Genomic DNA, 8,497 nt, shown 5'->3' on the forward strand with positions numbered 1-8,497 from the left:
CTGCTGAAAGGTGTGCGGAGGGCACCTCCATCAATTGTTTTATAAAGTAGCCACCGCTCCAAGCTCACTCTCGCGTTTACTTTCCTAATTTGTATATTGCTAAAAAAATGTTTTGAGTATAGATACTGTACACTTTAAACCTGACAAGGGTTTTAACACTTGCCAACTCTTTCCAAAAGTCCTGCACTTGCTAGTTTACACTTTGCCCAATCCATAAAATTAAAAGGCATTACTAGAAAAATATTACATCTCAGGTATAAAATATTTTTTGGCAGGATATTTATATTTATATTGTTGCTTCACAGCAAATACAGACAACATAACCAACACTGTGTGTCGTCTTTAAAGTATAGCATGGGAACAAATCATTGTTAGCTGGCAAAGTTTCTACTTTGCTTACTTTTGATTTTATCTTAATTTTGTTAAAAAAAAATGTCGGTCTGCTTATATATACTTGGTCAAATCTTGGAAAGATTTTTTTAATGTGTATTTTGCAATGTTTGTACAAATAGCATGGTTCTGTTCACACATGAGCAGGTATATGCAAATTAGGTATCTTGCATTTCAAATTGAAGTGTGGATAGTCCCTGCTTAAATGGGCTTAGTGTAATTTAATCTATAAATCAGCAGACGGAAGAGGCAACCAGGAAATGAATATGTGTTTATTCTGTAGAATACAGGCTGCATAACACAGTAACGGCACATGATTTATTGAAGAAGTGGAACTTAGCTTGCCTATAGTTGTCCTTAGCAATTGAAACTGAACATATCATGAAAAAAAATGAATAAGTAAAGGTTACTTTCAGCACTCGTTCACACCAGCCCACACACATTATTCTCTGTATAACATGCTGCACTAGTGTGCATTGTGAAGGGCAGTGTAGTACATCGTTATAAAGCATCACACACCTCACACTTTTTTGAAAGTGATAAACCCCATTTCATTAACACCATTCATGCTACAGTGAGCTGACATGCGGTGACGTGTGTTGTGCTGCATTTTTACGTAATGCACACCATCGCACATGTATGGTGTGAGCAGGGAACATAGAGAAAAATTCTTTATGTGTCTTGTGTTGATCATTGCAGATTAACACAGCTCAACCTTTTCTTCTTTGTGAAAAATCTTTTGGCAAACCAATCAATAGATTTAGATTTAAGCCACTGAAGATGTAAGCAAAATTTGACTTTACCTCTAAAATTCAAGTTCGGACTTCAACCAGCCCCTTCAACATCCTAAGCCTTTATTTTGGTCCTTTAAAGTGACATTAAAGTCAAAAATCTTTTTCCCTCCCCCAATGTTAATTAAAGCACTTACCTTAAATGATGCCTCTTAATCCGATCTTTTTCTTTCCTGTCCTTTTCATCTGTCTCTCCAGCGCTGCGGCGGGTCTCCGATCCAGCGCTGACTCCTCTGAGCTTGCTGGCACTTTCTGTCCCACGGTATCTGCATGCGGGTGCACGCGTCCATATACTTACCTTGTGTATCTCCTCCCGCCTCGATCGAAAATGTGAACTGCGCATGCGCCCACTCCAAGATGCTTTGCGGCCGCCCGAGAATTTTCACATTTTCAGACTGGAGCGCGCTTTTTGCATATATCTACTGCTTACTAGCAGTAGATACAGTATATGCAAAAAAAAATTGAGGGTTTAATAACCCTTTAATGTAATGGATGACCTCACTGACCAATAGGGAACTATGTGAGGTAATGTTATTGCTATATTTGTCCCCTTGGACAGGAAGTAAGCTTTACCCTCACTTCCTGTCCCTGTAGAATGAAGGTGTGGGGTGCTGGATTTTGTATTGCAGTGGGAATATTATTCCTTGGGTAAGAAAGGCTGATCTACTAGCATGGAGAACGGAGGAACAGGGAGCAGGGAGTGTCTTGTCTTGCTGTGTCTGTGTGTTTATGGAGACATACAGTATACAGCTTAAAATGGCTCCATAAGACCCTACACAGGAAATGAGCAACTCTAAAACAGGATATCAGGGTCAATGCTCAGAGGACCAGCTGATTCTGCAGGAAGATTAACTATTAAACTTTAAGGAGCAGAATCCATTGAACGTGATTTAATCAGCATTTGAAAAAGCTTAAAAACATTTTCACTGTCACTTAAATAAAAAACTAGAGGGAATCATTCCTCCTAGGTAACTCTCCAGTGTGATATCAAAGAGCTGGCTATCAGCCTAAAGACTTGTGTGTGGGAAGGAGTCAGACACAAAATGGAAAAGTCCAGGCTTGATTTTATTTAGAATCTTATACCATAAGAAGCCAATGCGCTTCGGGAGTTCAGAGGGCCCATCTTCACCAGGGCATGGTATAGTAGAATTAAGTTTATTCTGGGCTATTATCATTAGGAAGGATCCTGAAGGAAAGTAAATATAATCACTTCAGATATTTTTGTCTGGAGGCTTTCCCCTTTCGAGTGTCATATTTACCTGAAGGACTATTGGGAGAGTAAAATGTACTCTTCCCAATAGTTTGAGCCAGCATGTGACACTGCCACATGCCAGCTCTATAGCTTGAGAACTGAGTGATCACAGCTTCTCCCTGCAGAGAGCAATGACTGTCAGTCACCGCTCCCCACATGGACTCCCGCCTCCCCTCTTTCTGTTTCTCCAGCGCTGACTGGAGGGACAGACATGGAAGGGGTGGGAAAAGCTGGCTCTAGAGGCACAGCCAGCTGTCAATCAGGCAGCGGGGTGTATCCCAACAATATTGTTGGGATTTCTCCTGGCTGCAATCTGGCATCCGCTGTCAGCATATAGTAGGCAGCACCCCGCTATATGCTGAGTTTGGGTCACAGGAGGATATTAGTAAATGTCCTCCTGTGACCCAAAAAAGAACTAAAGTTAAAAAAAGGTTTGGATATAGTTCTCTTTTAATATGCCTGCATATAAAGGGTACCTGTACCTAGACTACTGGCTGCAGCGTGGCTCTGCATTGTCAGCATATAGTAGGCCGCTACATGCTAAATTTGGGTCAGAGGAGGATATTAGTAAATGTCCTCCTCTGACCCAAAAGAGAACTAAAACCAAGAAAAAGGTGTGGATATATTGTGGTTCTCTTTTAATATGCCTGCGACTAAAGGGTACCTGTACCCAGACCACAGATATTAAAGTATTTATAGATTCTTAAAGGAGAAGTATGGGGAAAATAAAAACATACTCCCGTCAATACTTTGAGCCCTAGAGTGACTGTTAAATGGTCAGCTCTCCCTGCAGGGATTCCACCCTCCCATCTCTGCTTCTCTGGCACTGGCTGGTGCTACATACCGGGAAGGGGGCAGGCACAGGTGGCTTTCAGCTCCGCGCAGTGAGGCAAAGTCAGCTGCTAGTTAGACAGCTGGGGTGAATCCCGACTATATAAATCTGCAGTGTGGCCGTGCACCGTCAGTGGGCATACGCTCGCTGTCTATGGACTTTGGGTTACAGGAGTACATTAGCAAAAATGTACCCGTGACCCAAAAGCGAAGTAAAGCCAAAACAAGGTTTGGCTTTACTTCTCTTTTCACAGGCAGTAAAAGTGATTTAAAAGGGATTTCTCCCTCCCAAAACTAAAAAGCCGAGGTGCATACTGCTCTGCATACTGACCTATAAAAGATTTGTGTACTTACATCCCATGATATCCCACTGCCTGGAATTTAGAGGCACTGGCGATGTAGTCATGGCCTCGCAGCAGCTCCTTGGGAAGGCTACATCATCAGTTCCTTCCCAGAAAATCTCCTTTTAAACTTCATGAGATCTCGGGAAAGGGGGGAGGCAAAAGTGCCCCAGATTTTGTACAGCACACGTGCGCATCTGTTGCATACGTTATTGGTGGGCTGGCAGAAAGAATAAGGAAAAAGAAGCTGGTTACATTGACAATTTTATTTTTTATGATGGTGCAGGTTTCTGAGCCAGGGATGGATGGATGGACTATTGGGAATGGGGAAAAACAAGAAAACAGAGACAAGTAACGTTATTGGTTTAGCTACAGAGATTTAATTTGTGTTGTCAGGTTTATTAAAAGGAGGGTATTCTTTAGAACAAACCATCACTGACCTCTCTAGATGAATGTTCTGTAAAGTAATTCCTTCTCAAAGATCAAAACAGAATTGTCAAGCTGGTCCCGGGCTCCGCTGTGCCCGGTGCGAGCCCAGGACCAGCATACGGCATCTGGCATAGGGAGCTCGGTACACGAGCTCCCTCCGGTCCCCTCTTCGCTGTCAGAATGCGGAACTGATGTATATTACATCACTTCCGCATTCTTGTGTCACTCTCCAGCTTCAGATGCTGGAGAGAAGCTGATGAAGCAGATCTCTGCTTCACCAGCTTCTTCAGGGGGTCCTAGGTGACATTAGGGGTCTTGGAGACCCCTGATGTCTCCATAAAGAGGACCTGTCACATATTTTGCTATCACATAAGGGGGTTTTCTAACCCCCCTATGTGATAGCAATTAAGTGGAAAAAAAGTAGGAAAAATTGCAAGTTTCCCCCCCAAAAAAAATGTAAGTTACAAAAAAAAAAAAGAATTAAATGTATTTATTTTTAAAAGTCCCCACCCATACATACACACGCATGCAAACAGGCGTCGGGTGCGCATACGTGCGAAAACTACGATTTTGCCCATTACGCCGCACATGTTACATATCGTCGCGAACATCGGAGTGAGAGCAATAATTTTAGGGCCATCAATCACTGATAACACTAAACTGATGAGCTGTAAAAGCTTTTAAAGCGTCGCCTATGGCCAATTTTGGGTATGGTAGTTTTTTGCGATTTCACAGGTGCGCCCAATTTTAAAGCATGACATGTTTGGTGTCCATTTACCCGACGTGACCCCGTCTTTTATATTTTACCAAAAATATGGGTAATAATTATTGTTTCCTAACATAAAATGGAAAAAAAATTTCCCCAAAAATTTCAATAATTTTTCCTTAACCCCTTGCCGTCCGCCCGTAGTAAAAAAACGGACGGACGGCACTGCTGCATTGGCGGGTTCTGCTCAATTTCTTTCTGCTCGCGCGCGCCCCCTAGCGGGCACGCACGGGCAGAAAAGACACACCTGGTCTTGAAGTGGTTAAGAACGACAGCTGAGACCACACACCGGAAGTGACACGGTCCAGAATTCTTATGAGGTCCATAAAATTGATAGAACTCAGGTGTTAAATATTAAAAATCCATTTAAGTACTTTAACTATGAACACAAATGTATCATATTTGTGTGTCACTCGGCTGTAGATCCTCCAATCATCTCTGAATTGGGTTGACACTGTCCTTCCTTCTGGAGGGTGGCTACTTTTGTTTTCCCATGTTCCCTGTGTGTGTTGTAAAGTAGTCACCGCTCCAAGCTTGGTCCCTTGATAGACTATAATCCCAATTGGTATTAGTAAACTAAACATGAGATTGTAGTCCATCACGGCAGTGAGCTTGGACTGGTGGCTTCTTTACAACACACACAGGGACCATGGGGACAAAAGTAGCCACCCTCCAGAAGGAAGGACAGTGTCAGCACCAATTCAGAGATGATTTGAATGCAGGCATCCTGAGCTTCTTTGGGGCAGTTTGCAGCGCGTTTGGTCACATAGACTTCAATGGAAATGCCTGAAAAACCGCTGACACATTTCTCCGCGCGGTTTCTTTGGCACGTGTTTGTCCATGGACCGCAACGTCTTCCAATCTGCCAGCTAAGATGCGTCTTCATGTGCACAAGTCTAAAGCACGTAAAAATATGCAAAAATGGGCACAAACACGCTGCCGCCAAAAAGTGTGAATGGTGGCTTAGGATCTACAGCCGAGTGATACACAAATAAGATACATTTCTGTTAATAGTAAAGGTAATTGAATGCATTTTTAAGATTTATCTCCTGAGTTTAGTGTCACTTTAGGTCCCCACTACAACCAGCGTATTGCAATATCTAGCTGCCCTCTAACCGTACCTTCTCTCAGACTCCATTCCTGAACGCTAAGGTCAAAGGAGGTAAATCATTCTCTGACAGAATAGTATCTGATTGTTAACAAACGGCTTTGGCTACCATGACGCCTGACATCACGTGCCTTTCCTGTACCGAACATGACAAAATATTGCGAAAGCGACAACCACACAGACACACATCAAGTGAACGGCTCCAAGAGTCTGAGAACTAGTTCCCCGCCCTCATGCGGGTGTATCGTAAACCACGGCGCAACCAAACGCTGCCCAGCACAGCGGAAATGCCCTCCCTTATCGAACTTTTGATAGCCTTTAGCTACCACCAATCACTGCGCGCTTAGCCTGTATTGCAAGCCAATCGTAACGCGATACAACAAGACGGGCCAATCATAGAGCTAGGCAGGCGGGTGTCAGGGCGCATAGGTATGGTTACTCGGGAAGGCGGTAGGTAGAGAGGAGGCGTGGGGTAGGCGGAACGCGTCGTAAAATTGGCAGGACAGTTGTCCAATTGGAAACGCTTACTGTGTTTGGGCGGTACTTTCGTTGGGTGGTGACTCGGCGGCTGTAAGCAGCGGTAGCTGTCGGGTTAGGTTGTGCCCAGGCAGGTAAGCGAGACCTGGGAAGTGGAGCTGGGGTTGGGAAGAAGGAGCTGCCGCCGCCCCTCAGGTGAGTTCCAGGTATTCGCACGGCCTGCTGTCGCTGCTAATGTGTGCTGTGTGTAGTTTGTTAATGGACGTTTCCCTATGCTATGAAGCTGTGACTGGAGAAGCCTCTCTGGGGGCAGCATCGCACTTCTTCAGGACGATTCCTAGGGGGGAGTGTCACGTGACCTGAGCCCTGATTCCCTTTGTGTGTATATCAGTGATGAGCAGTACTGGAGGGGGCACTGCCCTTTCCCGTGAGAGGGGGAGGGGGCTGTGTGGACTCTTGGAAATTGTTGGAAGTGCATGTCATCTCTGCAGGGAGACCCCAGGGGAGGAAAGCAGATCACGATGTGCCAGGAATTTAGAGAATATTAATAGGCTGAATGCACAAAGCTGACACTCTGGGATAAGGAGCCTTCATTTTCCAGAAAGTGATAGTTCTGGTCAGCTGAGTGCACTGAGATTTCATGATCACATGGCTGAAATAAAGATCTTTATCCCTGTGTTAAATCTGCCACTCACCCTATGTATCTATAGCCCCTGAGGCTGGTTGTGGTGAGTGTGATGAAAGCTGGGCACAGGTTGGTGACCCCGTGGTTATGTAGTTTCCTTGCAGCCTGCGGTGCCTGTGCTTCTCCTTTGGGAGTAATGGGCTCTGTATGTCTAGATCAGCGACAGGCAACCTCTGTGCTCCAGCTGCTGTGGAACTACAAGTCCCATGAGGCATTGCAAGACTCTGACAGCCACAGGCACGACTTTCAGAGGCTTGATGGGATTTGTACTTTCACCACCGCTGGTGTGCCAAGGTTGCCTACTGCTGATCTAGACCGTGACCTTTTTATTTTATGGAAGGTGAATGCCAGAGTGTTATCAGCGGGGCAAAGGGTTGCCCAGTATTGTCACATTTGTATATAATATACATGTATATATTCGGTTGGGATGTTCTGGTTTTGTGAACCCTGAGTAGTAGTGTTGTGCTGGTTTGGCTTATCCAAATCTTATGTTCACCACACACGGTTCAATCTGATTGGGCGATCTGCTTTAGCCCTATCAAAAATGATGTAGTACAAGTGCCTGCCTGTTTGGATACAAATGTATCAGCTAGATTAGGTGTCTCCTCATATTATAAAGTTGATTGTTAGTTTGTGATGTGTATGGTGACCCTAAAGCTGCCCATCTGCCGTACAGTTCTGTGTATGGTGACCCTAAAGCTGCCCATCCACCGTACAGTTCTGTGTACGGTGACCCTAAAGCTGCCCATCCACCGTACAGTTCTGTGTACGGTGACCCTAAAGCTGCCCATCCACTGTACAGTTCTGTGTATGGTGACCCTAAAGCTGCCCATCCACCGTACAGTTCTGTAAATATCCATTAGATTTACCAGAACTATGTAATAGGAGGCCAAACCCAATACATTGAAATAGTATCCTAGCAGGTGGGCCCTTGTACTACATAGTATATGGCTTTAGTCTGCTTTTGGGTCAAAGGAATACATTTACATTTACTAATGTCCTCTTACAATCCAGAGTCAGCATCTGACAAGAACCACACTGCAGCTGGGAAAGATACTGACAATATTGTCAGGATCCATCCCACTGCCTGATTCACAGCTGGCTCCGCCTCTCTAGATCCAGATGTGCCCGCCCCCCTCCCATGTCTGTCCCTCCAGTGAGCACTGTAGGAACTAGGGATGCACCGATACCGGTCTTTAGGTATGGAATACAAGTACCAATATTTATCTTTCAGTACTCGCCGATACCGGTACTTCTGGGGGCATGGAGCCGGCTTCCTGATTGGCCGGGAAGCTGGCTCTATGCTCTTTCGTGGCACTGCCGGTCAGAGGAATTCTCCCTCTGACTGGAAGTTTGGGTATCGGGAGCGTTTGGGGGAGTATGAGTATTCACCCAAATACTTGGTATCGGTGCATAATAAAGGGGGG

At 44.8% G+C, this 8,497-nt stretch overlaps 1 protein-coding gene across 4 annotated transcripts in view; it reads left to right on the forward strand.

The window, feature by feature from the left end:
• Positions 1–6,425: 6,425 nt before the first annotated feature.
• NUMB (NUMB, endocytic adaptor protein) overlaps positions 6,426–8,497 on the forward strand; it is a 93,512-nt gene continuing 91,440 nt past the window's right edge. For 3 of the 4 annotated variants that reach the window (XM_018571800.1, XM_018571803.1, XM_018571802.1), the window contains exon 1: positions 6,426–6,580. The gene's annotated coding sequence lies outside the window, so the exon portion shown is untranslated. Of the gene's footprint in view, positions 6,592–8,497 lie in introns of all 4 variants that reach the window. The other variant, XM_018571801.1, reaches the window with a different exon arrangement.

This window comes from Nanorana parkeri, unplaced genomic scaffold, assembly GCF_000935625.1.
Source record: "Nanorana parkeri isolate BGI_ZX_2015 unplaced genomic scaffold, ASM93562v1 scaffold1842, whole genome shotgun sequence".
NCBI lineage: Eukaryota > Metazoa > Chordata > Amphibia > Anura > Dicroglossidae > Nanorana > Nanorana parkeri.